General features: G+C 27.7%; 1 protein-coding gene across 1 annotated transcript in view; it reads left to right on the forward strand.

Moving 5' to 3' along the window:
* The first annotated feature begins 2,040 nt into the window (after positions 1 to 2,040).
* The window catches only part of LOC135123375 (cGMP-dependent protein kinase, isozyme 2 forms cD4/T1/T3A/T3B-like), a 368,990-nt gene continuing 350,102 nt past the window's right edge, over positions 2,041 to 20,928 (forward strand). Inside the window, exon 1 of the mRNA XM_064047976.1 lies at positions 2,041 to 2,060. The gene's annotated coding sequence lies outside the window, so the exon portion shown is untranslated. The remainder of the gene's footprint in view (positions 2,061 to 20,928) is intronic.

A 20,928-nucleotide genomic window follows, 5' to 3' on the forward strand; every position in this document is an offset into this window, starting at 1 on the left:
ATAGCCTTAAAACATCTGCAACATTTCAAAGCATTCTGGTTAGCAGATTAAAAATTAAATTTCAAAATGTTGTTTTATAATTTTGATTTTTTTTCCAAAAATCTGGACGTTTCGGGTGAAAAGTCGATTCAGAGTTGTAAACCACATGTGTAGGACTATGTTATTTTATACAATTGAAAACCCATTTACTATGTACAATTTTGAAGTGACGTCATTGCATTAGTGGTGGGGACGATTAGACAAATTTTGGTTAACGTTTTACCATCTACATGATATTCTTAATATAAGTACAAAATTTCACAACAATCGGTCGAGTACTTTCGGAGATTATCTGTCTAATAAAAATCCGGGACGGCAGACGGACAGACGGACAGACGGACGGACAGACGGACGGACAGACGGACGGACAGACGGACGGACAGACGGACGGACAGACGGACGGACAGATGGACAGACGGACAGACAGACGGAAATGGGAGACCTATTTCTTCGTCTTCTAGGGGTCATGAAAGATCGAGAAAACGTAAAAGTAGAGAGTCGGCCGACGGACTCGATTACAATACTTCCTTTGCTTACGCTTGGGAAGTAAAAAATTAGTGGGCTTACGGTTTTCACACAAGCTCTGCAGAATATTTTGTTGTTTTAGTAATTTTAATTCTGGAAAATCCCTTATCCACTCATCCGGCGTCGATTTTACTTTCGGCATTCTTTTAAAATATTAGTAATATTACCAAAAAGAACTCAACATGTAACAAGGGAGAACCACGTATAACACTGTACTACGACAGATGCGATAGACTGATGGTTGTGAAATAAACGGTTCATTTACTTAAAAGTTTCCATTACAAAAATTTTAAGGTAGGTAGTTGGGTACAATAATCCTTTTTTCTAGAAAATCTTCAACGGTCTTGCCGCAAAATGCCGAAAAAGAACATCTGGTTAAAAGCTTTAATTCATTATCAACGGAAGTAAGGATTTAAAGTCATAAAATCAATGGAGTATTTTTCCAATCCTATAATAAAATTTTATTACCCAAACGACCGGAACCTATTCACAGTAAGTGTACTTCAATGGTCAAGTCCAGGTAAAATGCATACGAAACGATACGGCTAACTAACAAGTATTTGTCATCCCGACAAGGCCGGCATTTGAACAAAATATGCATTAAAACTCATATTCGTCGAAGAAAATGTGTCAAATGACTCCAAATTGTATCATAGTTACAGATATAAAAAAGTTTTGAAGTGCTTACATTTTTCACAAAAAGTATTAAACCTAGAAATCCGCTCTCTAGTTAGGACAATACCTAGAAGGACAGTTAAATTTACTAAAATGGTGGGCTTGTTTCATTTAAAAGTAATTGTACTTGCATCTCCACAAAAAAATCTAACTAAGTTGTCAAAATTTTTGTAATTGACTTACAACATCAATTTCAATCAACCCATTAATCCACCGTTACTTAATGTACTCGCACCCGATCCCGCCTCAAGAACCGCCGCTTCCTCGAATCGCCGACCTAATCTAACATTTACGGGCATCAAAGCCAAGAAAGCAATCCCAAGACTGCCACAAGAAGCCGGCTTCGATCGCATAACAACCTGTCCCCGCAGACATGCATCAGTCACCGGTTGTGATTACGCGAGATCATCAAACTCCACTGCAGCAATAACGAAACTTTTCAAATAGAAACCTGTTGTGTTTGCGTTATTTTAAGAATGTACGCAATTAGAACGTTTTCTGGCTTGTTATCGAGCGTCCGCACCACGACCCGGCGGAGGAAAACAGCGTCGAGGACGAGGCGCTGTTTTGTCAGGTGGTGGTGGACGTTTTTAATAGTTGACAGGTCAGGAATAGTGGAAGGTTGCGGTTTGGCCGTGACTGTTTATTGGAAATTTTGGGTTTTAATTATGTGGATATGACTTTTTCAAGAACGGTGTGAGAAACTAGTTCGATTGATTTGGGTTGGTGTTGGGGGATTGGAGAGTGTTGTGTGCAGTGTGACGATAAAGTTGTGATAGTGAGAGAAGAAAAGTGTTTCCCGAGAAAACGGCGCGGAAAAGGTGAGTGATAACTGATAAGTTAGAGGGAGGATTTATAGGCACTGAACATTCATCGTCAAATGAATTATAATTTTGAAGAGTGTTCACTGATATCGTTTGCCGGTTTGTCTAGTTTGAGGTTATGTTGCTCATATGAGGCTAAATACTAGAGTTTACTCTGATATAAACCAATTTTAACTCTCTTTTTTTACGTTTTGGGGTTCGATTATTATTTGAATGGAAACGTGTACGATTAAGGTAAAATTTCTTTGTTCTTTCCTTTCAAAAATTTGATGACGTCATCTGAAGAGCTTGATAGGTAATTCTCCACTGAAATTTTCCTAGTAACTTTTCTAATTTATAGCCCTCCATTTTTAAAGATGGAAGTTTGGAATTTTTATCACAAAACGTTTAATCACCTTGCCTTAACATACGTATATCAGAGGAAAAAGGTTTAAACATGTTTATACAGGATAAGTAAATTTGCACATGTTTTTTCTTCTCATAGTATTAAAATGTGGCACATGTAACTAGGATTTAAATTTTTTAAAATCACATACTTCCCTACTTGTGGTTTATGAATTCGCCTTGAGGTTTCCCTCAAATGCATAAAAGTTTTCACAAAAAAACAATTTGTACGGCAACCTTTTTCTATTTTTATATGAAGAGCGGATTTATATTCACAAATATTTCGTCGCTTGAGAACTCGTTTGATCTACAGACCAGAGCGCGCTCAGGCCAATGTCGACTCTAAACGTTCAGAAGCGATTTAGTTGGTTTGGACTATAATTTCCGCGGGAAATAGTTTGTGTCATATGTTTCACAGGATTTTGACATTCAGTTATTTTTTGTTTAACTAAGAATTCATTCTTTAGCTGTGTTTCATACTAGCAAAACGTCTTAAGTTAAGAATATTGTTGAAAACTTAATAACTCAATGGATTTTTTTCGGCAAAATGTATTTGTTTTTATGTTTTGGAAACATTGTGTTCTACTTTGTATGAATTTTTAAATGTTTTTAGTGACAATTTTTGTGGTTATTTTCGATACACTGTTATGATATTAACACTGAGGAAAATAAAATGAAAAATTAAAATAATCGAAAATTCGAAAAATCGAGAAATCTAAAAATCGAAACATGAGAAAATCGAAAAAATGTAAAATTCAAAAATCTAAAATTTAAAAACCGAATAACGAAAAATCGAGAAATTAAAACTCCCAAATTTAAAAAATCGAAAAATTGAAAAATCGGATAACTGAAAAATCGAAACATCGAAAAACTGGAAAATCGAAAAACTGAAAATCCGAAAAGTAAAAATCGAAAAACCGGGAAATCGAAAATTCAAAAAATCCAGAAATCGAGGAGCCGAAAAGTCGAACAATTGAGAAACCGAAATAAGCCAAAACCGAAAAATCGAAGAGTTAAAAATTGGAAAATTGAAATATTGGGAAATCGAGAAATTGAAGTCATGAAGTAGAAAAATCGAAACATTGAAAAATCGACAAAACAATAAATTAAAAGTTGAAAATTTCAAAAAGCGGAAAAATAAAAAAAGAAAAAATGAAAAACTGAGAAGCCGAAATAGGCCAAAATAAAAATTTAAAAAGTTATAAACTGAAAAACTGATAAATCGAAAAACTGAACATCTAAAACTTTTAAAAATTCGAAAAATTGAGAATCGAAAAATCAAAAAAGTGAAGTCAAAAAATCGAAACCTTCAAAGACCGAAAAATTGAAAAATCAAAATCCTGGAAAATCAAAAAATTGGAAAATTGAAGAGCAGGAAAATCGAAACACTCGAAAGTGAAGAAATGGGAAAATCAAAACAACGATTAACTGAAAAATTGAAAAATCGAAAATTTGCAAAAATGACAATTGAAAAACAGGAAATCTAAAATTGGGAAGTCGAAAAATCGAAAGATTAAGAAATCAAAACACTTGAAAAATTCTAAAACTTGAAAAATTTAAATATTGACGGACTGAAATGAAAAATCGAGACATCGAAAAATCTAAAATTTTAAAAATTGAAATATTAAATTACAAAACTTCATCCCAAAACTGAAATATCGAAAAACTAAAAAACAAAAGGAAACCTGAAAAGCGGAAACTAAATCGGGAAATCAAAACACTGAAAAATAGAAAAATTTTAAAAATGGAAAATTAAAAAGTCGAAAATTTGAAAAAAACGACAATTGAAAACACAAAATCTAAAACCGGGATGTCGAAAAATCCAAATATTTGAAATATTGGAAAACTTGAAAAACTGAAATATTGAAGAACTGAAATGAAAAATTGAGAAATCGAAAAATCTAAAATTTTAAATTTCGAAAAATTAAAATATCAAAAAATGAAAAATCTAAAATTTAAAACTCGAAAAATTGAAAAATAAAAGAAAAACTGAAAAACCCGAAAACTGAAATATCCAAAAACTGAGAATCTAAAAAATTGAAAAATTGAGAACTTGAAAAATCAAAAAGTGAACTCGAAAAATCGAAACCTAAAAAAATCGAAAAAATGAAAAATCAAAAACCTGAAAAATCGAAAAATTAAAGATTGAAGAACACTCGAAAGTCAAGAAACGGGACAATCAAAATATCGATTAAATGAAAAATCGAAAAATTGAGAGTTTATAAAGTCAAATATCAAACACGTGAAAAATCTAACATTTAAAAATCGAAAAAGTAAATAATCGACACATCGAAAAATCTAGGAGTAAAAAATCGAAACACTGAAAAATTGACGAATGAAGAAACAGAAAAATCCCAAAACGGCAATATCCAAAAATTCAGAATCTAAAAAATTGAAAAACTGTGAAACCGAAAAATCAAAAAAGTGAAGTCGAAATATCGAAACCTTAAAAAAATGGAAAAATTGAAAAATTTAATAATCCGAAATACTTAAAAATCGTTAAATTGAAAAACAGAAAAATTGGAAAATGTAAAATTGAAACATCGAAAAACTGAGAAATCGAAAAATTGAAAATCGAGAATTTGAAAAATTGAAAGATTGTAAAATCCGAAAATCGAATAATAAAAATAATCTGAAAAATCCCTAAACTGAAATTTCGAAAAGTTGAAAAATGAAAGAAAAACTGAAGAATGTAAAAACTAAAAATTCTCAAAACTTAAATATCCAAAAACTGAGAAATTAAAAAATTCAAAAATTGGAAAATCAAGTCAAAAAGTAAAGTCGAAAAATCGAAACTTTAAAAAATTGAGAAATTGAAAAATTAAAAACCTAAACAATTGAAAAATTGAAGAATTGAAGAAATGAAAAATCGAAAAACTGAGAGTTTATAAAAGTTAAATTTGAAAAATTGAAAAATCGAAATATTTAAAAATCGTAAAATTAAAGAGGAGAAAAATAGGAAAATCGTGAAATTGAAAACATTGTAAAATTGAGAAATCGGAAAATTGAAAAATTAAGAAATTGTAAAATCGAAAAATTTAATTATAAATAAACTGAAAATTCCCAAAACTGAAATTTCGAAAAACTGAAAAATGAAAGAAAAGCTGAAAAATCACAAAATTGAAATGTCCGTAAACTGAGAAATTGAGAAATTGAAAAAGGAAGTTAAAAAACCGAAACCTTTAAAATAGAAAAATTGAAATACCAAAAACCTCAAAAGTCGGAAAAATTGAAGAATTGAAAAACTGAAAAATCGAAGCAGCCGAAACTCAAGAAATGGGAAAATCAAAATATCAATTAATTGAAAAATCGACAAATTGAGAAATCGCAAAATTGAAAATCGAGAATATAAGAAAAATTGAAAAATTGTAAAATCAAAAAATGGAACAATAAATAATTTGAAGAATCCCTAAACTGAAATTTCGAAAAATTGAAAAATGAAAGAAAAACTAAAAAGTCTCAAAACTGAAATATCCAAAAACTGAGTAATTATAAAATCGAAAAATGAGAAATCAAAAAGTCAAAAAAGTAAAGTCGAAAAATCAAAACTTTAAAAAATTGAAAAATTGGAAAATCAAAAACCTAAACAATTGAAGAATTGAAGAAATGAAAAATCGAAAAACTGAGAGTATATAAAAGTCTAATTTGAAAAATTGAAAAATCGAAATATTTAAAAAATGTAAAATTGAAGAGGAGAAAAATTGGAAAACGTAAAATTGACACATTGGGAAATTGAGAAATCGAAAAACTGAAAACCAAGAAACTGAAAAATTGAAAAATTGTAAAATCCCTAAACTGAAATTTCGAAAAATTGAAAAATGAAAGAACAACTGAACTAAAACATCTCGAGACTTTAATATCCAAAAATTGAGAAATTAAAAAATTGAAAAAGTGAGAAATCAAAAAGCCAAAAAAGTGAAGTCGAAAAAACCAAAACTTTAAAAAATTGAAAAATTGATAAATCTAAAACCTTAACAATTGAAAAATTGAAGAATTGAAGGAATGAAAAATCGAAAAAATGGCAGTTTATAAAAGTCAAATTTGAAAAATTGAAAAATCGAAATATTTAAAAATCGTAAAATTGAAGAGGAGAAATTGGAAAATCGTAAAATTGAAACATTAGAAAATTGAGAAATCGGAAAATTGAAAATCGTGGAATTGAAAAATGAAGAAACTGTAAAATCGAAAAATTGAATAATAAATAAATTGAAAAATCCCAAAACCTGAAATTTAGAAAAACTGTAAAATGAAAGGAAAATCGAAAAATCTCAAAATTGAAATATCCAAAAACTGAGAAATTAAAAAAATGAGAAATTTAGAAATCGAAACAGCCGAAACTCAAGAAATGGGAAAATCAAAACATCAATTAATTGAAAAATCGACAAATTGAAGGTTTATAAAACTCAAAAATTGAAAAATCGAAATATTTAAAAATCGCAAAATTATAAAGGAGAAAAATTGGAAAACGTAAAATTGAAACATAGGAAAATTGAGAAATCGAAAAATTGAAAATCGAGAAACTGAAAAATTGGAAAATTGTAAAATCCCTCAACTTAAAATTCGAAAAATTGAAAAATGAAAGAAAAACTGAAGAATGGAAAAACTAAAAAATCTCGAAACTTAAATATCCAAAAATTTGGAAATTAAAAAATTGAAAAATTGATAAATTAAAGAGTCAAAAAAGTGAAGTCGAAAAATCAAAACTTTAAAAAATTGCAAAATTGATAAATGAAAAACCTAAGCATTTGAAAAATTGAAGAAGTGAAAAACCGAAAAACTGACAGTTTATAAAGTCAAATCGTAAAATTGAAGAGGAGAAAAATTGGAAAAACGTAAAATTGAAACATTGAAAAATTGAGAAATCGGAAAATTGAAAATCGTGGAATTGAAAAGTGAAGAAACTGTAAAATTGAAAAATTGAATAATAAATAAACTGAAAAATCCCAAAACCTGAAATTTAGAAAAACTGAAAAATGAAAGGAAAACTGAAAAATCCAAAAACTGAGAAATTAAAAAAATGCGAAATTGAGAAATCGAAAATTCAAAAAAATGAATTTGAAAAATCGAAGCTTTTAAAAATAGAAAAATTGAAAAACCAAATACCTGAAAAATCGTAAAAATTGAAGGATTGAAAGATTGAAACAGCTGAAAGTCAAAAAATGGAAAAATCAAAGAATCAATTAATTGAAAAGTCGACAAATTAAGAGTTTATAAAACTCAAAAATTGAAAAATCGAAATATTTAAAAATCGCAAAATTGTAAAGGAGAAAAATTGGAAAACGTACAGTTGAAACATCGGAAAATTGAGAAATCGAAAAACTGAAAATCGAGAAACTGGAAAATTGTAAAATCCCTAAACTGAAATTTCGAAAAATTGAAAAACGAAAGAAAAACTGAAGAATGGAAAAAAAAATATCCAAAAATTGAGAAATAAAAAAATTGAAAAAGTGAGAATTCGAAAAGTCAAAAAAGTAAAGTCGAAAAATCAAAACTTTAAAAAATTGAAAAATTGAAAAATCAAAATCCTAAACAATTGAAAAATTGAAGAAATGAAAAACCGAAAAACTGACAGTTTAAAAAAGCCAAATTTGGAAAATTGAAAAATAGAAATATGTATTTAAAAATCGTAAAATTGAAGAGGAGAAAAATTGGGAAAACATAAAATTAAAACATTGGAAAATTGAGAAACTGAAAAATCAAAAACGTGAAGATGAAAAATCGAAACCTTCAAAAATAGAAAAATTGAAAACCACAAATCTTAAAAATCATAAAAATTGAAGAATTGAAAAATTGAAAAATCGAAAAAGTAAAAAATTGACACAACGAAAAATCCAGAAGTCAAAAATTGAAAAGTCGAAGAATCCAAATATGTATTGAAAAATCCCAAAACTGAAATATCGAAAAACTGAAAAATGAATGAAAAACTGACGAATGAAAAAAATGAAAAATCTCAATACTGAAATATCCAAAAACCCAGAATCTAAAAAATTAAAATACTGAGAAACCGAAAAATTGAAAAATTGTAAAATACAATTGAATAATAAATAATCTGAAAAATCCCTAAACTGAAATTTCGAAAAATTGAAAAGTGAAAGATAAACTGAAGAATGGAAAAACTAAAAAATTTCAAAACTTAAATATCCAAAAATTGAGAAATTAAAAAATTGAAAAATCAAAAACCTAAACAATTGAAAAGTTGAAAAATTGAAGAAATGAAAAATCGAAAAACTGACAGTTTATAAAAGTGAAGTCTAAAAATCGAAACTTTAAAATATTGGAAAATCAAAAACCCATAGGTACAATTGAGAAATTGAAAAATTGAAGAAATGAAAAATCGAAAAACTGTTATAAAAGTCAAATTTAAAAAATTGAAAAACCGAAATATTTAAAAATCGTAAAATTGAAGAGGACAAAAATTGGAACAACGTAAAATTGAAAATCGTGGAATTGAAAAATTAAGAAACTGTAAAATCGAAAAATTGAATAATAAATAAATTGAAAAATTCTAAAACCTGAAATTTAGAAAAACTGAAAAACGAAAGAAAAACTAAAAAATCCCAAAACTGAAATGTCCAAAAACTGGAAATTAAAAAATTGAGAAACTGAGAAATCGAAAAATTCAAAAATTGAGAAATGGTAAAATTCAAAAATTGAAAAATAAATAAACTAAAATTTCGAAAACCCAAAAATCTCATTGTCGAGGATTCAAAAAATTCAATGCGGATTCTTAAACCACAAGTTCAAGACTATGTTACTTGTTAACATTTAAAACAGTTGTTTTATTTTATTATAAGATGCATGTACAAACATGAATAATTTGTTTTCCCGTAGAAATTATGGTCGAAACCGGCTAGGATCATGGCTTATAGATCAAATCGTTTCTGAACGCTTAGAGTCGACATTGGCCTGAATGCGCTCTGGTCTGTAGATCAAACAAGTTTTCAGACGACGATTTGTCAAAATACGAGTATGTATCAGTTGGTTGCCGCCGTATGTTCGGTTAACATCTTTAACAATCGTGATTTTTTCAATTCAGAGGGTGTCGACATGCTAATGCCTTATAGTGTGGCTGATGGAAATGTGATGATGTTTTTTCTATATTTCTGCATTACTAAGGTACGTGATACCGGGGGTACAATTGTGGTATATATTTCGAAATCACCCTGTATACTTTTAACAGGATCAACACTCTTCTATGTTGGTTTACGCCATTCCTCATAGGATGTAACGAATTTTTACCATCACCAGCCTTTTTTAATGTCTAATTATGAATGAATTAGAAATATTTTGCCAAATTATTCTCCCGATTTTTATTTGCCAATGTCAGGGACGAAATACTGTATGCTCAGTTGACATATACCTAGTTAAACTTTTATGACTTAAGACAAATCAACCTTATCAATCAAACTGTTTTAAATTGTAAACTTCGTAAACTATTGTCAAAGAATTCAATTTTTTTCGAACCATTTTTAAGCCAAATTTCGAGTGAGAATATAGTTTTTCCTGAAAAGAAAAGAGACTTTGGTTTATGTAACTATGTGCACTGTTATTACTGTGCACACACATTCTGTTGTTAATTAGTTTTGTTTGATTTCTTCATTTACGGAATAGCGTAATTTCAAGAACAAAGGATCGGTCACTTTCAAATAGGAAAACCAAATATTAAGTTGGATACTTGACAGGAATTTCGTTCTTATAATCAATCATCAAGTTGCGAAAACTCTATCCAGATAAATATAGTTTAAGGTGTTTTCTCCAAATATAGGTTTAGTATAAACTCAGACTATCTTAATACTGGTCATGGACATAAATATTATGTGTAGATTATTATCTTCGACACACTCTACTAAAACTAGGTGTACGTCCATATGCAAAAAAGTGGCTCTTTTTCCGCCGAATTCTAACTTAGTTTCACGCCAATCTGCCAAGTAAGCCCCCTATTTGCAGAAGATTACAAGTAAATGAAACGCAAATAAGATAACGTCTCACTCAACATAATTCACCGTCAATGACAATTATCGAGATCTCGGGTAAACAGCACATTGTTTGCATGTGTACACAAATAATTGTGTCTAAAAAGTCTTCTGCACGCTCCAAAGCTTAACACAATACCACGATCCTCTAAAAATATTTAAAATCAGGTCAAAAAATGTCTCGCCCGCATTTCCACTTTCCATAGTTACATCATCACCGGTGATCCTTCGAGATTATTTTCCATAAAGTAACAATTAACGATGCTATAAATGGATTCATAATTATTATTATAAAATTTCAATGCCGTCGTGTCAATACCATCGCACGGAATGTAGACCAAAATTATAGGTAGGACCCAGCAATTTGATAGCTCGTGTGAAGTGGCATTGATGGGTCGTAAAGCAAAATGGGTGTTTGTTTATCTCATTGATAAGTGAAGTGTTTATCAAGGAAGTCAATTGAACAACAAATTGTGATTCCATTTTCATGGGTGCTTCTGCGACCTTCTCGGTCAAAAATTTAGACACGGTTTGGTCATGGAAGATGAGTGGAAGAATTGTTTTGTAAACTCGTTCTGCACCTGTCCACGACACGCCTGAATTTTCCGACCTCGGGGTCAGTTGATAAGAATTATTTGAGGTATTTCTCTCTTTCACAAGCCGTTGCTTATCAAGAATTTAGAAACAGCGCACGATGTTGTATGTATCCATCTTTCTAAATGCGAATTAGTGTCAGATCTCTTTGCGAAATCTGTATGATTTATACACGGTTGCTACGCCTTCTTGTGTATGTTACATCATGAGAAATACTACAACATTTATCACAATTCCAGTGTTTGTAGTTTTCCGCTGGGTTGTTGTAGACGAATGTAGTTGCAATTTATGAACGAGCTTTAACATTTACAAGATAAAACGTTTTTAATGATAAAGGTGGTATGGGAACTAAGTACATACTTCTGTCTTGACGTAGCAGTGATTATTGGTGTGAGTAAGTGGAGGAAGGAAAAATTGAAGGATCTGCGTGTAGAAAACGTAATCGATGAAGGCCAAGTTTTTCGAGGTTTATTACCATGTACAAACACTAAAATTGCGCGAGAATTTTTCGTTACATTAAGTTATTCTGGGACTAACTTTGGTACAATTACAATAATGTTTTCTCGTCTGTCTGCCGTCTGTCCAGATTTTTATTAGAAAACCATAACTACCGGACCGATTGTTGTCAAATTGTGTATGTATGTTAAGATTCTCATGTAGATGGTAAAACGCTAACCAAAATACAATAGTAAATGTCGTTTAGCTTTTATAATTTAACGTACTCCTCCATTTGTGGTTTATGAATCCGTGTTGAATTTTCACCTTGGGCATCTAGATTTTTGGAAAAAAAAATCAAGAACTGATGATGTCGTCCTACAGTTTTATCGAATAAATGTTAAAAACTAAGATAGTCCTGCACTTTTGGTTTATGAATCACACACATGTACATACATGTACACACATATATAACAAATTTTCAATTTCTCAATTTTTTGAAAATTGATTATTCAACTTTCGATTTCTCAAGTTTTCGCAATTTCTCAATTTTTTGAAAATTGATTATTCAACTTTCGATTTCTCAAGTTATCGATTATTTCAGTTTTGGGATTTTTCAGTTTTTTATTCTTCAATTTCTTGATTTTCTTCATTTAAGGAGTATTAATTTAGTCAGTTTTTCAATTGGTCAATTTTTCGATGTTTAGGTGTTGGGATTTATCAGTTTTTCAATCCTTCAATGTATCGATTTCTCGGTTTTTTCATTTTTCGATTTCTCAATTTCACGATGTTTCAGTTTTACGATTTTTCAATTTTTCGATTCTTCGATTCATCAGTTTCTCAATTAATGAATTTTTTAGTTTTTCGATTTCCCCACTTCTCGATTTTCCGAGTTTTTAGTTTTTCAATTCTCCTCTTTTTCGATTTTTCAGGGTTTTAATTTTTCAGTTTTCATATTTTTAATATTTGCGATTTTTCTACTTCAACTCTCAGTTTACCGATGTTTCGGTTTTAGGATTTATCAATTTTTCCGTTCTTCAATTTTCGATTTTTTAGTTCTTCCGTATATCCATTTTAGGTTTTTCAGTTTTTTAATGTTTCAATTTTTCGATCTTTCGGTAGTTCATCTTCTTAGTTTTAGATTTTTCTGTTTTTCAATTTTCCGATTTTTAAATTTAAGATTTTTTGATTTCTCGATTTTTCAGTTACCTTTTTAACCCCCCAATTTTTCAATTTTGGGCTATTTCGATTTCTTAATTTTGTTATCTTTCGATGTTTCGTTTCTCGATATTTCAGTGACTCAATTTTACAATGTTCGGATTTTTTCATTCCTGAGCTTTTCAATTCTTTTTTTTTTGTGACTTTTCGATTTTTCAATTCTTGAAGTTTCTAAATTTTCGATTTCTCGACTTCTTGGTTTCTCGATTTTTCGAGTTTTCAGTTTTTCAAATGATTTTTCTACTACAATATGTCAACTTTTCCATTTCCTGATTTTTCAATTTTTCAATTCTTCAATTTTTCTTCGATTTTTCAATTATTGGATGTTTTAATTTTTTAATTTTTAAAACTATTGATTTACCGTTTTCCCGATTTTTCAGTTCTCGGATACTTCTATTTATCACTTGAATGTTTGAATTTTAGGTTTTTCAGTTTTTTAATTCTTCAATTTTTCGATTTCTCAATTCACCAACATTTCAGTTACGGAATTTTTCAATTTTTCGATTTTTCAACTTTTCGATTTTTGAGGTTTTAATTTTTAGTTTTTCCAATTTTCAGATTTTTCGATTTTTTGATGTTTTAACTTCTCGATTTCAATTTTTCGATTCTTCAATTTTTCTTCGATGTGTCGATTTTCCAGTTTTAAAACTATAGGTTTTTCAGTTTCCGATTTTTCAGTTCTTCGATATGTATTTCTATTTTTCTATTTTTCGAATCTTTAAATTTTAGATTTTTCGTTTCGATTTCTTGATCTTCTGATCCTTCAACTTTTCGGATTTAGACTTTTTGGTTTTTTAATTTTCCAATTTTTCAATTTTAGATTTATCGATTTTTCAATTTTTCGATTTCTCGATTTTCAATTTTTCAGTTTTTCAATTCTTCAATTTTTTGAGTTCTCTATTTTCCGAGGTTTCAGTTTTACGATTTTTCAGTTTTTCCATTCTTTAATTTTTCGGTTTCTAAATTTTTGGATTTTTAAATTTCTTTCAATTTTTAACGTTTCTAGATTTTTGATTTTTCAATTTCTGGATTAATCGATCTTTTTAGTTTTTAGTCTTTTCAATATCTCGACTTCTCGACTTTTATATTTTTCAGTCTTTCAATTCTTCAATTTTTCGATTTTTTAAATTTTCGATTTTTCTACTTCGATGTGTCAAATTTTCGATTTCTTGATTTACCAATTTTTCGATTTCTTAATACATCGATGTTTCAGCTTTGGGATTTTTCAATTTTTCTATTCTTTAACTTTTCGACTTTTCAGTTTTTAAATTTCAGTTTTTACAATTTTCCAATTTTTCGATTATTTGAGAGAGCTCGATTTCTCGATTTTTCAGTTTTCCGATTTTTCATTTTTTTGCTGGTTTAATTTTTCAACTTTTAAAACTGTAGATTTTTTAATTTCCCAATTTTTTAGTTCTTCAATTTTTTTCAATTTTTCCAATGTTTGAATTTTAGATTTTTCGTTTTTTTCACTTTTCGATTTATCGATTTTGGGCTATTTTCAATTCTTAATTTGTCGATTTTTAAACTCCTCGGCTTCTCGATTCTTCGAATTTTCAATTTCTGTATTTTCCATTTTTTTCAATTTCTTTATTTTAAATTTTTCCATTTTTCAGTTTTCCAGCGTTTCTGCTATACGATTTTTCAATTTTTCGATTTTTAAAATTCTTGGTTTTTCTACTTCGATGTATCAACTTTTCGATTTCTTGATTTTCTAGTTTTTCGATTTCTTAATTCACCGATGTTTCAGTTTTGGGATTTTTCAAATTTTCGACTCTTCAAATTTTCGACTTTTTGGCTCTTAAATTTTGGTTTTTCAATTTTTCGATATTTCAATTTTTAAAACTATAGATTTTTCAATTTCCCAATTTTTCAGTTTCAATTTTTCGAATGTTTAATTTTTAGATTTTTCGGTTTTTTAATGATTCCAGTTTTCGATCTTTCAATTCTCGGATTTAGATTGCCCGTTTTTTAATTTTTCGATTTTTAAATTTTAGATTTCTCGATTTTTCAGTTTTTCAATTTCCTGATTTTTCAAATTTTAACTTTTCGATTTTTCGATTTTGGGTTATTTCGATTTCTCAATTTGTCGATTTTTCAACTTCTCGGCTTCTCGATTTCTCGATTTTTCAATATCCCAATTTTCCATTTTTTTTCAATTTCTTGATTTTCCAATTTCTTGATTTTCAATTTTTCGATTTCTCAATTTACCACTGTTTCTGTTATAGGATTTTTCAATTTTTCAATTTTTCGATTTTTCAATTTTAGACGTTTCTAAATTTTCGATTCTTTAATGTTTCGACTAATTGATTTTTTATTTTTTAGACTTCTCGATTTTTCGATTTTCCATTTTCCCAATTTTTCAATTGTTCGTTTTCTAAATTTAAGATTTTTCAATTTTTCAATTTCTCGATTTTCCGATGATTCAGTTTTACGTTTTTTCAATTTTTCGTTTATTCAATTTCTCAGTTTTCGACGTTTCTAAATTTCAGATTGTTCAACTTCTCGATTAATAGTTTTTTTTTAGTTTTTCGACTTTTTCAACTTTTCTACTTTTCAGTTTTCAAATCTTAGTTTTTCAATTCTCCAATTTTTCGATTTTTTGATGTTTCGATTTCTCGATTTTTCATTTTTTGGATCGTTCAATTTTTCTTCGATTTTTCAATTTTTCGACGTTTTACTTTTTCAATTTTTAAAACTAGGTTTTTAAATTTCCCGATTTTTCAGTTCTTTGATATTTCTATTTCCCAATTTTTCAATTTCTCAATTTTTCGATGTTTCAGTTTTACGATTTTTCAGTTTTTCAGTTTTTCAACTTTTAGATTTTGAAATTTTCGATTTTTCAAGTTTTCAATTTTTAATATTTCTAAATTTTCGATTTTTCAATTTCTCATACAATCGATTTTTTAGTTTTTAGACTTTTCGAGATCCCGACTTCTCGATTTTTAAAATTTTCGATTTTTCTACTTCGGTGCTAACTTTTTCATTTCTTGATTTTTCAGTTTCTCAATTTACCAATTTACGATGTGTCAGTTTCGGGATTTTTCAATTTTTCGACTTTTCAATTTTTGAAGTTTAGTTTTTTGTTGCAATTTCTCGATTTTTTAATTTTTTGATTGTTCAATGTTTCTTCGATTATTCAATTTTTCGATGTTTTAATTTTTAATTTTAACAATTATTGATTTTTCAATTTCCCGATTTTTCAGTTGTTCGATATTTCTATTTCTCACTTTTTAGTTCTTTGATATTTCGATTTCTTGGTCTAACGATTTTTATTCTTCTCAGTTTAGATTTTTCAGTTTTTCAATTTTTAGATGTTTAAAATTAAAATTAAATTTTCTATTTCTCGATTTTTAACTTATCCATTTTTCGATTTAGGGCTATTTCGATTTCTTAATTTTTCGATTTTTCAACTTCCTTTTCGTTTTCAAAATTTTAGATTTTTCAAGTTTTCGATTTCCCAATTTTCCGATGTCAAATTTAACGAATTTTCAGTTTAACTTTTCGATTTTTCAATTTTCGGCTATTTCTATTTCTCAATTTGTCGATTTTTCAACTTCTCGGCTTCTAGATTTTTCAATTTCCCAATTTTCCATTTTTTTTTCAATGTATCCGTTATACGATTTTTCAACTTTTCGATTTTTTGAAATTTTCGATTTCTTAATTCATCAAGTTGCAGTTTTTGGATTTTTCAATTTTTCGATTCTTTAACTTTTCGATTTTTCAACTATAATAAATTTTAATTCAATTTTTCAATTTTTCGATTATGTATTTGAAAATTCGATTTCTCGATTTTTCAATTTTTCGATTCTTCAATTTTTCGATGTTTTAATTTTTCAGTTTTTAAAACTATAGATTTTTCAATTTCACAATTTTTTTAGTTGTTCAATACATATTTCTATTTTCCACTTCTTCGAATGTTTAAATTTTTCGTTTTTTTGATGTTTCGATTTCTAGAATTTTCAATTTTTCAACTTCTCGGATTTAGATTTTCAGTTTTTTAATTTTTCAAATGTTCAATTTCTCGATTTTTCAGTTTCTACTTTGTGATGTTTCGATTTTGGGCTCTTTTGATTTCTCACTTTCTTGATTTTGCAACTTCTCGGCTTTTCGATTTCTCGATTTTTCAATTTCTCAATTACTTGATTTTCAGTTTTTCGATTTCTCAATTTTCCAATGATTCTGTTGCACGATTTTTCAATTTCTGGAGTAATCGATTTTTTATTTTTTCGACTTTTCGAAATTCTCAACTTCTCGATTTTTTGATTTTTAGTTGTTTCAGTTTTTCGTTTTCTAAATTTTAGATTTTCAATTTTTTAATTTCTCAATTTTCCGATGTTTCAGTTTGACGTCCTTTCAATTTTACCATTTTAAAATTTTTCGATTTTTAAATTTTTTGACGTTTCTAAATTTTTGATTTTTCAACTTCTTGATAATAGATTTTTTAGTGTCTGGACTTTTCGATTTCTCGACTTCTCGATTTTTCGATTTTTCGTTTTCAATTCTTCAATTTTTCGATGTTTCAGTTTTACGATTTTTCAATTTTTCGACTTTTCAATTTTTAAATTTTAATTTTTTTTGCAATTTCTCGGTGATTCAATTTTTCGATTCTTCAACTTTTCTTCGTTTTTTCAATTTTTCCATGTTTTAATTTTTCAATTTTTAAAACTATAGATTTTTCAATTTCCCCATGTTCTTCTACATTTCTATTTTTCGATTTCTCGATCTTTCGATTTTCCAACTTCTAGGATATAGATTTTCGGTTTTTAAATTTTTCGATTTTTAACTTTTAGATTTTTCGATTTCGGGCTATTTCTGTTTCTCAGTTTTTCGATTTTTTAACTTCTCGGTTTTGATTTCTCGATATTTCAATTTTTCGATTTTTCAATTTACCAATGTGTTAGTTTTGCGATTTAAAAATTTTTGGATTCTTCAACTTTTCGACTTTTCTGTTTTAAAATTGTATATTTCTCAATGTTTTTGATTTTTCGATTTCTCGATTTTTCAGATTTTCTATTCTTCAATTTTTCGATCTTTTAATGTTTCAATTTTAAAAACTATTAATTTTTGAATTTTCCGATTTTTCAGTTGTTCAAAAGTTCGATTTTTCACTGTTTGGAATTTTAGATTTTTCAGTTCTTTGAAGTCTCAATTTCTTGGTCTATCGGTTTTTCCACTTCTCGATTTAGAGTTTTCAGTTTTTCAATTTTTCTATACATAAATTTAAGATTTTTCGATTTTTTATTTTCCTATTTTTCGATTCTTCAATTTTTAACTTACCGATTTTTCAATTTTGGGCTATTTCGATTTCTTTTTAAACTGTACGTTTTTCAATTTCTCGATTTTTCGAATTTTGTAATTTCTGATTTTTCGATTTTTCAATTTTACGATTTTTCAAATTTTCGATTCTCCAATTTTTCGATTTACAATTTTTCAATTTTCTAATTTCTGGATTTTTCAGTTTTTCACTTTTCGATTTTTTGATTTTGGGCTATTTTGAATTCTTAATTTGTCGATTTTTAAACTTCTCGGCTTCTCGGTTCCTCGATTTTTCAATTGCTCGATTTTACATTTTTTTCAATTTCTTTATTTTCAATTTTTCCATTTCTTAGTTTTCCAATGTTTCTGTTACACGATTTTTAAAATTTTTGATTTTTCTACTTCGATATGTCAACTTTTCGATTTCTTGATTTTAAAAATTTTCGACTCTCCAACTTTTCGACTTTTTAGCTTTTAAATTTTGGTATTTACAATGTGTCGATTATTTGATATTTCGACTTCTCGTTTTTTTTAATTTTTTGATTCTTCAATTTTTCTTCGTTTTTTCAATTTTTCGATGTTTCAATTTTTCAATTCTTCAATATTTCATTTTTCAATTTTTCAAATGTTTAAATTTTAGATTTTTCGGTTTTTTGATGATTCCAGTTTTCGATCTTTCAATTTTTCAACTTGTCGGATTTAAATTTCCAGTTTTTTAATTTTTCGATTTTTAAATTTTAGATTTCTCGATTTTTCAATATTTCAGTTTTTCAATTTCTTGATTTTTCAAATTTTAACTTTTCGATTTTTCAATTTTGGGCTATTTCGATTTCTCAATTTGCCGATTTTTCAACTTCTCGGCTTCTCGATTCCTCGATTTTTCAATTATGTACCCCATTTTCTATTTTTTTCAATTTCTTGATTTTCAATTTTCCGATTTCTCAATTTTCCAATGTTTCTGTCATAGGATTTTTCAGTTTTTCAATTTTTCGATTTTTCAAGTTTAGAGACGTACCTAATTTTCGATTTTTCAATGTTTCGACTAATGGATTTTTTATTTTTTCGACTTTTCAAATTCTCGACTTCTCGATTTTTCGATTTTCCATTTTCCCAATTCTTCAATTTTTCGTTTTCTAAATTTTAGATTTTTCAATTTTTCAATTTCTCGATTTTCCGATGGTTCAGTTTTACGTTTTTTCATTTTCTCGATTTTTCATTTTTTCGATTGTTCAATTTTTTTCGACGTTTTCCTTTTTCAATTTTTAAAGCTATAAGTTTTTAAATTTGCTGATTTTTCACTTCTTTGATATTTCTATTTCTCAATTTTTCGATTTCTTGACTTTTCGATTTTTCAGTTTTTCCATTTTTCAATTTTTCGATTTCTCAATTTTTCGATGTTTCAGTTTCACGATTTTTCAGTTTTTCAATTTTTCAACTTTTGGATTTTTAAATTATATCTAGATTCCTCGATTTTTCAATTTCCCAATTTTCCATTTTTTTTCAATGTTTCCGTTATACGATTTTTCAAGTTTTCAATTTTTTGAAATTTTCGATTTTCCAAATTTTCGATTTCCTAATTCACCAAGATGCAGTTTTTGGATTTTTCAATTTTTCGATTCTTTAACTTTTCGACTTTTCAACTATAATAAATTTTAGTTTTTTCAATTTTTCAATTTTTCGATTATGTATTTGATAATTCGATTTCTCGATTTTTCAATTTTTCGATTCTTCAATTTTTCTTCGTTTTTTCAATTTTTCGATGTTTCAATTTTTCAATTTTTAAAACTATAGCTTTTTCAATTTCACAATTTTTTTAGTTTTTTAATACATATTTCTATTTTTTACTTCTTCGAATGTTTAAATTTTTCGGTTTTTTGATGTTTCGATTTCTAGAATTTTCAATTTTTCCACTTGTCGGATTTAGATTTCCAGTTTTTGAATTTTTCAAATGTTCAATTTCTCGATTTTTCAGTTTCTACTTTGCGATTTTTCGATTTTGGGTTATTTCGATTTCTCAATTTGTCGATGTTTCAACTTCTCGGCTTCTCGGTTCCTCGATTTTTTAATTGCTCGATTTTCCATTTTTTTCAATTTCCCTATTTTCAATTTTTCCATTTCTCAGTTTTCCAATGTTTCCGTTATACGATTTTTAAAATTTTTAATTTTTCTACTTCGATATGTCAACTTTTCGATTTCTTGATTTTCCAATTTTTCGATTGCTTAATTCACCGTTGTTTTAGTTTTAGGATTTTTCAAATTTTCGACTCTTCAACTTTTCGACTTTTTAGCTCTTAAATTTTGGTTTTTACAATGTGTCGATTATTTGATATTTCGACTTCTCGTTTTTAAAATTTTTCGATTCTTCAATTTTTCTTCGTTTTTTCAATCTTTCGATGTTTCAATTTTTCAAGTTTTAAAACTACAGATTTTTCGATTTCTCAATTTTTCATTTCTTCAATATTTCATTTTTCAATTTTTCAAATGTTTAAATTTTAGATTTTTCGGTTTTTTGATGATTCCAGTTTTCGATCTTTCAATTTTTCAACTTCTCAGATTTAGATTTCCAGTTTTTTAATTTTTCGATTTTTAAATTTTAGATTTCTCGATTTTTCAATTTTTCAGTTTTTCAATTTCTTGATTTTTCAAATTTTTACTTTTCGATTTTTCAATTTTCGGATATTTCGATTTCTCAATTTGTCGATTTTTCAACTTCTCGGCTTCTCGATTCCTCGATTTTTCAATTTCCCAATTTTCAATTTTTTTTTCAGTGTTTCCGTTATATTTTCAAGTTTTCGATTTTTTTGAAATTTTCGATTTTCCAAATTTTCGATTTCTTAATTCACCAAGTTGCAGTTTTTGGATTTTTCAATTTTTCGATTCTTTAACTTTTCGACTTTTCAACATAATAAATTTTAGTTTTTTCAATTTTCCAATTTTTCGATTATGTATTTGATAATTCGATTTCTCGATTTTTCAATTTTTCAACTTCTCGGATTTAGATT

Source organism: Zophobas morio, unplaced genomic scaffold, assembly GCF_036711695.1.
Source record: "Zophobas morio isolate AGI-343-1 ecotype UQ-CSIRO unplaced genomic scaffold, CSIRO_AGI_Zmor_V1 ptg000006l, whole genome shotgun sequence".
Lineage (NCBI taxonomy): Eukaryota > Metazoa > Arthropoda > Insecta > Coleoptera > Tenebrionidae > Zophobas > Zophobas morio.